This window comes from Electrona antarctica (genome assembly GCF_951216825.1).
Source record: "Electrona antarctica genome assembly, chromosome: 23".
Taxonomy (NCBI): Eukaryota; Metazoa; Chordata; class Actinopteri; order Myctophiformes; family Myctophidae; genus Electrona; species Electrona antarctica.
The window spans coordinates 1,501,403-1,514,232 of record NC_136804.1 but is presented as its reverse complement, the minus strand read 5'-3'; the positions used below and the strand labels follow the sequence as shown (position 1 = coordinate 1,514,232).

The 12,830-nt window shown below is 44.7% G+C and overlaps 1 protein-coding gene across 1 annotated transcript in view; it reads right to left on the bottom strand.

The window, feature by feature from the left end:
* LOC306916323 (uncharacterized protein) overlaps positions 1 to 11,192 on the bottom strand; it is a gene marked incomplete at its 3' end in the record, with an annotated part of 42,334 nt that extends 31,142 nt beyond the window's left edge. The window contains exon 1 of the mRNA XM_079494157.1: positions 10,882 to 11,192. The remainder of the gene's footprint in view (positions 1 to 10,881) is intronic.
* Positions 11,193 to 12,830: the final 1,638 nt, after the last annotated feature.

The following is a 12,830-nucleotide window of genomic DNA, read 5'->3' as shown; positions in this document are numbered from 1 at the left end:
GGCTAGTGGTAGAATCAATGACAGAAAATGACCAGAAAAAAAAATAAATAGAATTAAAAGTTAAATAAAGAAAAATGTTTTATAGAAATTCACCTGAAATAAAATCACCCCGTATCTCTCCCATCATCCACTGTCCCTCCCATTCCATTACCCTCTCTCTGCCTCTCCCGTCATCCACTGTCTGTCCCTCCCATCCCATTACCCTCTCCCTGCCTCTCCCATCCATCTGGGGGCAGTTAGTCCCTCTTCAGTGGGGCTACGGTGCCTGTTAAGAGCCATGGAGTCAGAGAGGGAACGAATGATGGATGAACGAGGACCCAAGTCTTGCCTGAGAGGGTCCAATAACAGTCACATCTGCTGTGGTTTCTATACAGAAAAGTGTGACTCCGAGGGGACAATGCCATTTTAGAAACGCTGCTCTGTTCACCTTCACCATTGACATGCCAACGACATCATTATAAAACGAACTGACTAGCTGGTTTATTTACTGACAATGGCTATTATGTCACAAGCTCACTATTGCTGGGTGGACGTTGCACACTCTGGTTGACTGGTTTGCTTTACTGGCTGTAAGAGGGGACGTTACTCTGGCCTGACATGTTCTATCACTGACTGAACTACTGGATGGCTGGTTTCTATAATGTCTGTTTGGTTGATCAAAATGACATTTAAATCTGCAAATCCATAACTTTTATGTCTACTCGGGATTCCTGCACGAGAGACCATTAAGATATTTCAACCATTTTTAACCCATTCTGGGCGGGAACCCCTTTTGGTGTTAGCATTATGTTATGCTTTAGCGATTGAAAAATAGCAGATCTACAAGCTCATAGCGCGCCACCGAGTGGCGCGCTACGAGCTTGTAGGTCTGCTATTTTTGAAAAATCGAACGACTGACATAGAAACATAGCTTTTTCAGAAAACTGTCAGGATGTAGAAGATTTTTTTTAGAATCTGATCTCAGGTCAAAATGGGTTAAGATATTTCTACCATTAAGCTAAGACAAGCTTGTCGGGCCACGGCAGACTGCCATGAGCTTCAGGCAGTACAGCATGTCAACATTGACCAGTAGTTGTCCTCCCCGACACCGGGGTCCAAAATATAGTAGGGAGTCTAGATACATCCAATCACTGCAGGTGCACGTGGTTATATTGTATTACCATACTCTACCACCACACAGATTGGTTAAATAACATTGTATTAATTGACTTCAGTTCTGGTCTATAGCTTTAACTCTTCAAGTGTATAAATAAAAAAGACCCCCGTGGATCCAAGACTCTGGATCTTGCAGTTAGCCAATTACATACTGGCCTGGCTGGCTTACATGACTGGCTTCTGGGTGGAAATTACACTGGCCTGCAATCCTGCATGATGTATGGTACAGCTGACTTGATCTGTCTATCTTACTGGCTATGGCTGGCTGTCTGCTATACTATTTTCTCATCTGGCTGGTTTGCAGGATATATACGACTGGCTGACTTGTACTGACTGAGTGACTGGTTGGTTGTGCCACTGTGCGATGCATGGATGCAGAGCTATTCCATTCCTGCACGCTACACATGAAGCAAGGGCCCACAAGCCCCGCTCGTTCATATGGCAGTATAAAAAAAAAACTCTACTCCACTCTCTATTAGACTAAACCGACCAAATCATACTCCGTCATCGCCACACTGGTCAATTTTAGGCTGTGGTGCGGTGGACACGGAGATGGGCAATTTTGCCTGCTCCAGCGGGAACCGGGCTAATCTCAGGTTGCCATAACTCCCACCACGTCTCCCGAGACGACGTAAAGAAAGCCGGGGCCATGATAGCGGAGGCCCTGGCAAATGGGCCCAAAAAAATCAATTCAGAGAACACTAGCGAACATTAGCATCACCTAGCAGGCCTTCTGCCGCCTGTATGTGGTGTATAGAAGTGACATTTTGAGGCAGTGCAGGGGGGGGGGGGGGGGGGGGGGGGGGGTTATTTCGACTGCTCCGACCCAACCTTATTTTTTCACAATACTTTTGCTCCACATAACCCACTTTGTTATCTATGCTTATTTTGTCCCAGATACCAATTTACGTCCCACTGAAGGCAATTGCTGCATGTCCCTCAATAGCCCATCGCCTCTGGCTTGTAGAGGTGGGTAATATGTATAATAATAATAATAATAATAATAATAATAATAATAAGGTCTTGTTCTTTGAATTAACCCCTTAAAGGGATAGTTCAGATTTTTTGAACTTAAGTTGTATGAAATACTTGCCATTAATATAGTAGTTGCAACTGTATTAATTGATTGCCCGAGTCCTGTGGTGGGAGTTCTGCTCTGGTTTTGGTCAATATTAAGTAGTTCCGGTCATTTTGTGGGGGGCACTGGGGCCACGCAGTAAAAGTAAATGAATCCACAAAACGAACGTAATTTGTATTGTTGACCTATTTCTAAAACATTAGCGCGACTTTCGTTTAACTTTGACCCCTCTATCACATGGAACTATTTTTTGGGCGTAGTGATATGGACACAAAAAACATAGTTCTGTGTGATAGAGGGGTAAAAAAAGAACGGAAGTTGCACTAATATTTTAGAAATAGGTCAACAATACAAATGACGTTAGTTTTGTGGATTAATTTACTTTTACTGCGTGGCCCCCAGTGCCCCCCACAAAATGACCGGAACTACTTGATATTTCACCAAAACCAGAGCAGAACTCCCACCACAGGACTCGGGCAATCAATTAATACAGTTGCAACCACTATATTAATGGCAAGTATTTCATACAACTTAAGTTCAAAAAATCTGAACTATCCCTTTAAGCCCTTTATCATTCTTTGTATGACAAGAAGCCGAAAATGCAGATATAGCTCACACTGTGACACGCTGTGAGCTTGTAGATTTTGTGCCATTTACTATGTTTAAATGTTTTGAAAATGTAGAGCCAGGTTAAAAGTCATGAATACTGAGAACCGTGAAGCCAAAGCCATCTCTAAGATATAGTTTGCCAATTCAGGAGAGATTCTTTCATTAGATAAAAAAAAATAAAATAATGAATACGTACTTCAAAACAAAGAGTACCAATTACTGCGACTGGACAATGAACACTAGCCAATTTAGACTTTGCCTTCTGTATCTACAGATACCGTTAGCTGGTTTTCTATTCAATACCTTACGTACTTCGCTCTATGCTTCCCCTCAGCTTTCTAAACTCTCTAAATAATCATTTAAAAATAATACAAAGGGAATGCAACTAAGTGCCCGCTCTCAGAACCTTGTAGCAAGCCATGGCTGGGACTCGGATTGTGACTTGGTGGTAGGTTTAAAACCGACTGCGCTACGGGGTAATTTGATCAAATTGTTGTTGTGTACACAGTCCCCGTCACTGGCAACCTTTACTAGTGTTTTTGGGGAGGGTGTAGACTAGAGTAGACAAGTGGCTTATGTTTTGTGATGATATAGAATTGTGTTTATTTGTATTTATTTAATTATGTTTTATAATCGAATACATAGGACCTGAATGGAAACAAGGCTGCGAGGGCTTTTTTGGGTGATATTCCTTTTAGACCAAGTGTTTCACTGTACTCCATTGCCGTTACACATTTCTGTCAAAATAAGGGATACCGGAGAACTCGCCAGTTTACCAAGTCGCCGCGGCGAACATTCTTCATCAATGTCTTCATCGTTATGCTAACATGCTGTCTTCATCGTTATGCTAACATGCTGTCTTCATCGTTATGCTAACATGCTGTCTTCATAAGGGTAGTATGTCAAACCCATAGATGTTAGTACATTTCCAAAGTGATCAAATTATTTTGTGCAATTAAATGGTCAGCTAGATGATGATAAAAAGGTGAGTATGTGAATACCAATGATAAGCAGGCCTAACATTTCAAGATATTGTTTACTAATGAATTACATTGTTTTGGTACTTTAGTTAGTTTAAACTTTTAGCATTCTTACTTTCTCTAGTGTTAACTCTAAACAACTATCCTCTCTCTCTCTCTCTCTCTCTCTCTCTCTCTCTCTCTCTCTCTCTCTCTCTCTCTCTCTCTCTCTCTCTCTCTCTCTCTCTCTCTCTCTCTCTCTCTCTCAATTCAATGCAATTTAAATGAAGGTGAAGCAAAACTAAAATGCACTAAATCGCGGCGAGTTGGTAAACTGGCAAGTTGAACTCGCCAGTTTAACAACTCGCCACGAACTCTCCGAAGTTCTCCGGTTACCAAATGAAGTATTCAATCAATCAATCAATCAATCAATTCAACAATGTCTCCTCCGATATAATTTGAGCACCAGGCCGCTTCTTTTCACAGCAAGAGTTTCGCGGTTCCACTCGATCCCTGATACAATAGGCCCCCCGACCAACCTGTGGCCCCTGCCGAAGTCGGTGGCACTGCGGACGAATCGGACGGAAGTCTCCACAGTGGTGGGCAGGAACTTTACCCCAGCCCCACCCGGGAGTCCATGTGGGGGTAATTTGGGAATCTTCAATAATCATCATAGATATAAATAAGTCAGAAGTGCTGCATGGGCGTCTTGTTTTTAGTCAGGCTTTTGGGGGTGGAACTTTACCCTGGGGAGCAGGAGCTTGGGTGCAGGTACTACTGAGATTGTTATGAGTCAGGTAAACCATGCTTAACCCATTCAGGCCTGACGTCGAAATTAAAAAAAAAAAGTTTTCTAAATCATGACAATTTTCGGAAAGATTTGAGGCACATTTTAACGATTTTTCAAAAATAGCAGACCTACAAGTTCATAGCGCGCCACTCGGTGGCGCGCTATGAGCTTGTAGATCTGCTATTTTTCAATAGCTAAATTATAACATAATGTTTAAAACACCAAAAGGGGTTCCCACCCAAAATGGGTTAATGGTTAATGTGGTTAAACGCTAACGTGACATGGATGCGTTCCAGGTCTCAATGGATTAATAAGGTGTATGGCCTACTATACATATAGATACAGTTTACAGTATACTTGAAAGCTGAGCATAACATATTATGACTTAATAAATCAAAAGTCCTTTTCTCCCAGTGGTTCTCAAAGTGGGGTCCCAAGGGTCCTTGGGAGGGTTCCAGGGGGTCTCCAGCAAAGTGTGATAATAATATAGCATCAAAATAAATTTATTTGAAAATAGCCGTTCGACAAGCTCACAATGTGACGCATAGTGAGCTTGGGAAAACACACACACACACACACAATGTCTTATGTCCCTAAAAGGTTTGAGAACCACTGATCCACTGATCAATATGGATTTTTGTGACCGATACCGATAACCAATTTTAGAGAGGGCACAATCACTGATAACCGATATGCAACAGATATAGTGCATTTTTGACTGGCCTTTTTCTGTGCGGATCGCACGAATAATTTTACAGATTATGATTATGTAACTGTAAAGTGACAGATAGTACTATAGTACACACAGCTGCTTTTTTTAAACCAATGACTTTATTCAAGATATATTTTTTTTTGAGTAGTTTGGAGTGACAGACAGACTACGCTACAGTTTGGCACAGATAAAATAGGCTGTATTTCAAATGAACTTCCAAACGAGAGAGGAGCCCGGCCTTTGACTGAACCAATCGGTATGTATTGTAATACCCATGTCTACATATCGGTAGAAATTACACCGATACGATATGACCCGATATGACAAATGACAAATGAGGCGGTAGCCGATATATAGGTCGGGCACTACACTGAACCATGTTCAGTTGACCGATATTACAACACAACACAGTTGTGTTTTAAGATTAAAGCAAATTGAAATTCCTTTACTCAAGGTTCAGTTTGTACACACTTTTATCTGGAAACCACTGTGTGTGACTATATCGTGGTACAGTATATACACATGTATGTCAACTCCAAAAATGACTTCCATTCCTAACTTCCATTAATTCCCTTCCACATAAACAGTATTGCATTGATTGTTAGTGCATTATGTCTGTGTCTACTTCTACTAAACCAAGGGTTCCCAAACTGTGGTGCGTGCACCCCCTGTGGTGTGCCCACGGCTTACGGCCGGGCTCCACCGGGCGCGTCAGCGTCGCGTCTCCGTCACCGTCAGGGAATGTTCCCTTTTTAATCAATGAAGGGTGGCTCCACAGCCCGCGTTGACGGAGACGCGACGCGTGCATTAAAATTGAACCGGTGCGTTTTTTGACGCGACGCAACGCGTCTGGTGGAGCCCGGCCGTTAGTCTTCTAGGGGGTGAGTGACATGAAAAGGCTCCTCTGAAGCTCCAATGGAAAAGCAGGGAATGCCTCTTGCGAGTATTATATTATCTTAAGAGTATTATTGTAAGTTGATCAAATCAAACGTATGGCTTGAACCGCATTGCGCCGTGTTTTGCGAGCTTGTAGATTGGTTATTTTCACTACTTCACTACTTCTTAAATCATATATTTGTATTTATTTATGGGATAAATGTGTTTGTTTTAAATTGTATAAAATTACTTTACATTTTTCTATTTAAAAAGCATTAGAAATAAATGTAGGAAAAGAAATGGGATTTTTACTTGACCCACAAATTGGTCCCAACCCACTGTTTGGTAAACAGTGGCCTATACCAGTGGTTTCCAACCCTTTTCATGTCAAGGACCCCCAAATTGACACAAATCAGCCCGCAGACCCCCGTTTGAAGAGATATGCCAGGGACCGCCATAAGAGATGATTTTTACGGCTCTAGCAGAGATTCTCAACCCGTTTAATTTCAAGGACACCCAGTTTGACATGCATTAGTCTACGACCCCCATTTAATGGCATTTCTATCTCTGTGACCCCCAATTTATATTGTAAAATCACTGTTAGTTTAACTCTGAGAGTGTACAAATGGAACTCCCTCAAGGACCCCTGGGCGTCCCCGGACGCCACTTTGGGAACCTCTGGCCTATACTGTACACACTGTTCAGTTTTTTGAGTGCACTGGGCGGTGTGGCTTATTTACGAACGACCAGTTAAAACAACACACATTCCTGTAACATTGAACGGTAATTCCTAACATTAGCCTATACCTGCTGTTGGTCTATACATGTTGATGCGTGTGTAATAATAAAGCTCAATGGACCAATTCCACCGCCGGGGAGCGCTCGAGACGCACTGCCACTCACACACACACACTGAACAGCCCCAAGTTCTGAGTATGGTCGGTCAGTGCGGGCACTCAGGAGCACACCCGGGGCGCAGTGTGCAGTGAATAAACAAACGACAAGAGGGCACGCCAGTGCGAATTTCCAAACGCACCCGTGATAACCAGGCTACAGGCCTGACACCTCTTAGCGTTTTGATTCTAAATTTCTACTATGACTTGAGACAAAACGCAATCATTTGATTTTCATAATTCAAAAGTGAATGTCCGTTTGCCTGTATTGGTTTTGTGAAATTTGAACTGGTCATTATAGGACGTCAATACACTTAAAAGTCTCAGTAATACACACAGCCATTCAAATAGTAGCATACAAAAATACATGACCATTGACCAATAGATATGTGCCTGCGGTCTAGAATCTAGAGCGGTGGTTCTCAAAGTGGGGGTCTGGGGACCCCCAGGGTCCTTGAGGGAGTTCCAGGGAAAATGTATAACATTTTATGTATTTTAACAACAAAAATATACTTGTATGGGGAACCCTGGCACATAATATTTCCAGATGGGGGCCCACGTTCTAATACATGTTAATTTGGCGAGAACCACTGGCCTAGATTGAGGTATAGCCTAGGCTACTGTAAAGTAAAAATGTATCAATAAACAAAAGTTCTAAATAATGTTGCATGGTGCAACTTTTTGGAGACCAGTGTAAAACTTGGAAGCACCATATTGTCATAACAATGAATTCAAAGCATTTGAGGCACATCACTGTACACCTACTTATTCTAATTGTTACACTGCTAAAACAAGCAAGACGATATATCATTATAAACATAATAAAGTAGACATGTGCCATGTGTTATTCTGACAACAATAACATGGTTTGGCCAACAGAATCATGGGACCAACAACTCACAGCAAACAGCGGACCAATGCTCACATGCATCCAATGTATTCTTAATTCATCCATCCATTTGAGCCGTTATGGCCGTTTCAGTAACTTCCCTCGGTGTTGGGATTGGCGGAGCCATGCGCGGTCGGTGTGCCCAAAAAACGCGATGCATATTAGTCACAAAACTTACAACGTTACACTCCGTCGTACGACGGTGTCCTTCCCCATAAAATAGCCGATCTGCAAGCTCACAACGCGTCGCAGCGGCGACGCGTTGTGAGCTTGTAGATCGGTTATTTTCTGGCCTGTGCCCAAAAGCGCAATAGGAACAAAACTAAAATACACGCCTTCGCTTCGGGTTCACTTCGCTTCCAAACCAGAAATGCGTCCGGACCAACCAAAAAATAAACAACAAACCAAAAGATGGTGTCCCCGATCATGTCCTTTCAGCAACATTGCGTTACGCTTTTTTTTTGCTGCTGTTTGAAGGTTTAACGGTCACATGATCACGATGACCCGGTGCGTTTCTTCCACGCACGACGGAGAGATATCCATCTTTTCACGAGATATCGACACAGACATAGTCACACGTACGGGAGGGGGGACTTCCACAATGGCCCACATGTTTAGCGTTAGATCACCACCATGGTAGGAAGAAGGACACGGCCGAGTGGAGCGAAGCCCCGCCGACGTCAGGCTATCATGTGTGTAGTAAACGGCGTCCCCTCTTACGCATTCCACGCACGGCCATCGCGTTCCGTTCCGGGACGAACCGGGTTGTGTTGTGATCTTCCGCGTCTGAGCCGAAGGCGGTGCACTGCACTCACTCACTGCTGCTGCTACTTCTTGAGCGGGTTGCGCACGGCGATCGTCGCCCGCTTGGAGACGAGATACATTACCGTAGTCTTGCCCGCTTGGGTCCGTGTTTGTGAGTCTGGTTCCCCTTTAGCACACACACACAAGTCTCCATTTGCAACTCCATCTCGCCCCCCATGGGCGTGCACGAGGCCGCGGGCAGTGACGCAAATCAAATGACACTGATGGTGATTTGCGAAAAATGTCAGATCCTCCTGTAATGCACTGTCGCGCGGCGTGTCGAGCGAGAGTATAGACCCACCGAACACAAGTGGGCACCGTAATCCCATGATCGGTGTGGGAACCACGCGAGCGACCGCGCCACCACCGCGGGGGCTCCGGTGAGGATGTGGGTTGCATAACTCAGACAGCAAACTTAATAAAAAATGGTGCTGTGCACCGATGTGCATCCCCCCCCCCCCCCTAACCGTATATATATATATATGATTCCGTGTTTTGTTTCGGTTTGATCGTGACGGTGTGCCTTCGGCCAGCTAGGGGGCCTATATATCTATCTCTCTCTATATCACTCAACACAACAACCATCCAGACCTGGGACTTTTTTGGTTCTAGTGAGGTGGGAGGATCTACGCAGGACATAAAGCCGAGTGGCCTCGCCTGATCGCCTCGCTGCTATATCGCGGCTCTCCGGTGGCCAGAGAGAGCTGGCTGTAAAGCTCTGCTGGGACGCATGCACACACAGCAGACAGACATGGGGCAAAGCCGGAGAGGAGAAGTGCAACTTGGGACCCGGCGTTCAAAGAATATAGGTCCGCCCCGGCCCGGCGCCCCCGGAAGACACAATAAAAGGGTCTCGCTGCACGGATATAGCCTACTATTGTGTCTCCGTTATCCAAAAAAAAAAAGAGTCCCCAACTATTTACAAAAGGTTCGCCAACACACAGAGAAGAGAATTATATCAAGAGAAACAATCGGGTGACGGCGGTTGAAGCAGCTGCCTACATACAGGCTTTGGTCTGTCTGCGCAAAGCGGCCACAGCGCAATCGTTGCGCACACAGTGAAATCCTGGGTGTTAATTGAACTCCCAGCGTGTACAAAGGGAACCAAATGGACCCGTGATGGGTCCGTTTCGTTCCATTTGTACACGCTTAGTCAAATCAACACTCGGGTTGTACAGTGCGGCGCTGGACTTCCCCCAGGGTTGCGCTAAAACTACGTGATTTGTGCAACAACAACAACACAAAAGCCTGGTTTTATTTTATTCAGGGCTCAGGCTGCCCTCGTTTGGCGATCAGCGAGCCAGAGCGCAGCCAGGAAAGCCTCCTCATGGCACCATTTGCATCGCATCCATTATCCCCTCCCGTTAAAAATCGCCCTTTACACGGCCACACCGTGGGCCTAAACCACGCCAGTGTTTCGGAACAACACAAAGCCCAGCTTAACTTGATCAAAAGGAGAGGCCAAGTACAAAATGCACCTTTCAAGCCGTTAAAAGGCAGAGAGGGAGAGAGAGAGAGAGGCCCCCCTCGTAACGATTGCAGCATGGCAGCCGTGGCTTTGGGAGTGCGGCGTAAAAGCGACCTAACCTGAATAAAATACACACAAAGCCAACGCACAGCACTCCCGCAAATACGTCCTTAACCACCTCGGCGATCACACCGAGCCGTCCTCGGTGCTTTGGACGAGCCAAACCCCTCCGGGGATTGATATATTGCGAATGTAAAACGCTGCGCTTTGCGGATCGGTGCCACCTTTTCCAAAGCAAGCAGCCTTGGCGCACAGGACCGGTGACCCGAACGTTTTTGCGCGTCCTTCTACCGAGCAAAACCGCAACCCTGCTCGTGTTCTGGCCATCCTGTGGAAGCGATCACATCTCGCCGTGCGCGGTGTCGGATTCTACGCCGTTCAACTCGCACACGGCGGCCGGCGTGAGTCGCCGAAAGCGTCCCTCTCCCATCCAACCGTGGTCAGGCTGAAACAAGAGGGCGATGACGCCATTTTCTGCAAAAAAAACAACCTCGCTCGGGGAAGCTTCAAGCCGAAGCGTTTTAAAAGCATCGGCGTCCCTCGGATCCGCGCCGGGGACGCGCCGAAACGTGTTTAAACACTTCTTACCTGCGTCTCTGTCGATTCGGTGGCCGATCGCGGTGTTTTTCGACGGGTTTCAACTGCGTGTCGGTGGGGTTGTAGTCCGGGATTGTTTATTGCGCGGCCGCGCAGCGCCCAGCTCTCCTCTCACAGTCAGTTGAGTTCAGTTCCTGCCTTTGTGCACAGACGCACTGGAAGCTCCCAGCGCTGCGCAAAGGTGCGGCGACCACACACACTTGTCCCCGTCGCTTTAAGGTAGTTTATCCGTTAAAGACACGATTTATTATTAGGCCGATGCCAGGAGATAAAAAAAACTAGTGGTAAGTAGTTGTAGCCAAGGCCTCGTTGTAACCAAGGGCAGCCTCCAAGCGCGCACAGACTGCACGTCTCCACACACACAGTTCGAGTCAGCAGTGTTCATTTTAACTCCTAGAGTGTAGGCCTGCGAATGGACTTGTGACAGTCCGTTTGCATTTAGTTACAATTAATGGGTTGATACACTTCAATATTTTTCTGTGCACGCGAGTGTCCTCTTTCAGCAAGTCGGGAACACAAGTTTAAATTAAGTTTTTAAAAAATAGCTATAAATCTGGTAATTTCACCATAATTATTTGTGCTTCCGTCCGTGGGCTCTAAATAAATCGATGAAATGTTGCACGCGTAGGCTATTCATTTAAAAAATATCAGAAAATATGTTTCCAATGGTTGCCTGTATTGATGTCTGGAGACTAAACTCATGTCATCAACGTCTACTTTATATGTCTTAGTTTAGATTATAAATAGGCTACCTGTGTAATGATGACAGTGTGGCAAGCAGCCCAGAGTCCAGTAAGACTCTTGAGAAGTAAATGGACTTTCTTATTAGCCAGACATGAAAATATGATGGGCTTAATTAGCTTGGGAAAAACAGCCTATATGGTAGCCCTAACCACGACTCACTGAGTCACTGTGTACATACATCTGTGGATTTGCAAGCTCACCGCTCGCATTGCTTTGCGAAACGTTGTGAGCTGTTAGATTTACTATTGCCCCCCCCCAATATGGATTCTGCCTGGCTTCAAGTGGTTTTAAAAAACACAGTATATATCTCTGCTGGGCCCAACATTATCTAATCAAACCGGGGAGTCCTTGAAATGTAAAAAGGTTGAGAATCGCCTAACGGTCAATCAAGTCAAGTTAATGTTGTTGTTTTTTTTTCTTCTCCTCACTGCCTAATCGTATATTCATGTCCTCAAACGCCTCGCTGTGAACCCAGTCACCCAACAATAGCAACAATGAGGGAACTGCCGTCACCGCCCATCAGGATAGCCGTGGACTGTGGAGCCTGCAGGGCCCAAAGTGTGACTATTTATCTTCCATAACAGCCTGCTGCCTGCCTGACAAACCATATTTCTCTCCTCTTCGGGACTAACTATATATTTGTGCTCTTATGTTAAAGTGTTACCAGACTCACTATGGCTGCCGTGCACGCAACGACTATATAGGCCTATATTTTAAGCCAATTAAACTGCATGTTTCATTTGACACTTGACATTAAGGAACTGCAGGCAGCCATTGAAGCTGAAAGTTCAAGAAAGGTAAAACTGAAAAGCAATAGCCTAAACAATATTGTATTCATAATAATCAGACACCACAGATACTATAGCAGGCCTGTTGAACTTTATAAGTTTGTATGATATGCCAATTTCTACTTTAGTAATAATAATAGGCCTAATAATAATAATAATAACTAATGTAATTAATAAGGTAAGCACAACTTGAATGCAAATTGTGACGGGAGATCTTCGGGAGATAAAATATGGTTGTTAGGGAATTTAAGAAGTTCTATGTAAGTTATAATCCCCCTGCCAGCCCTCTCCTTTGGACCCATGAGAGCCCAGAACAAAAGGTGCCCACCACTATTGCCTTTACACAATTAACTAAAGCACCAGCATTATACCATTATCATAAGAATGCTGTTTTCTAAAGCCGCAGAA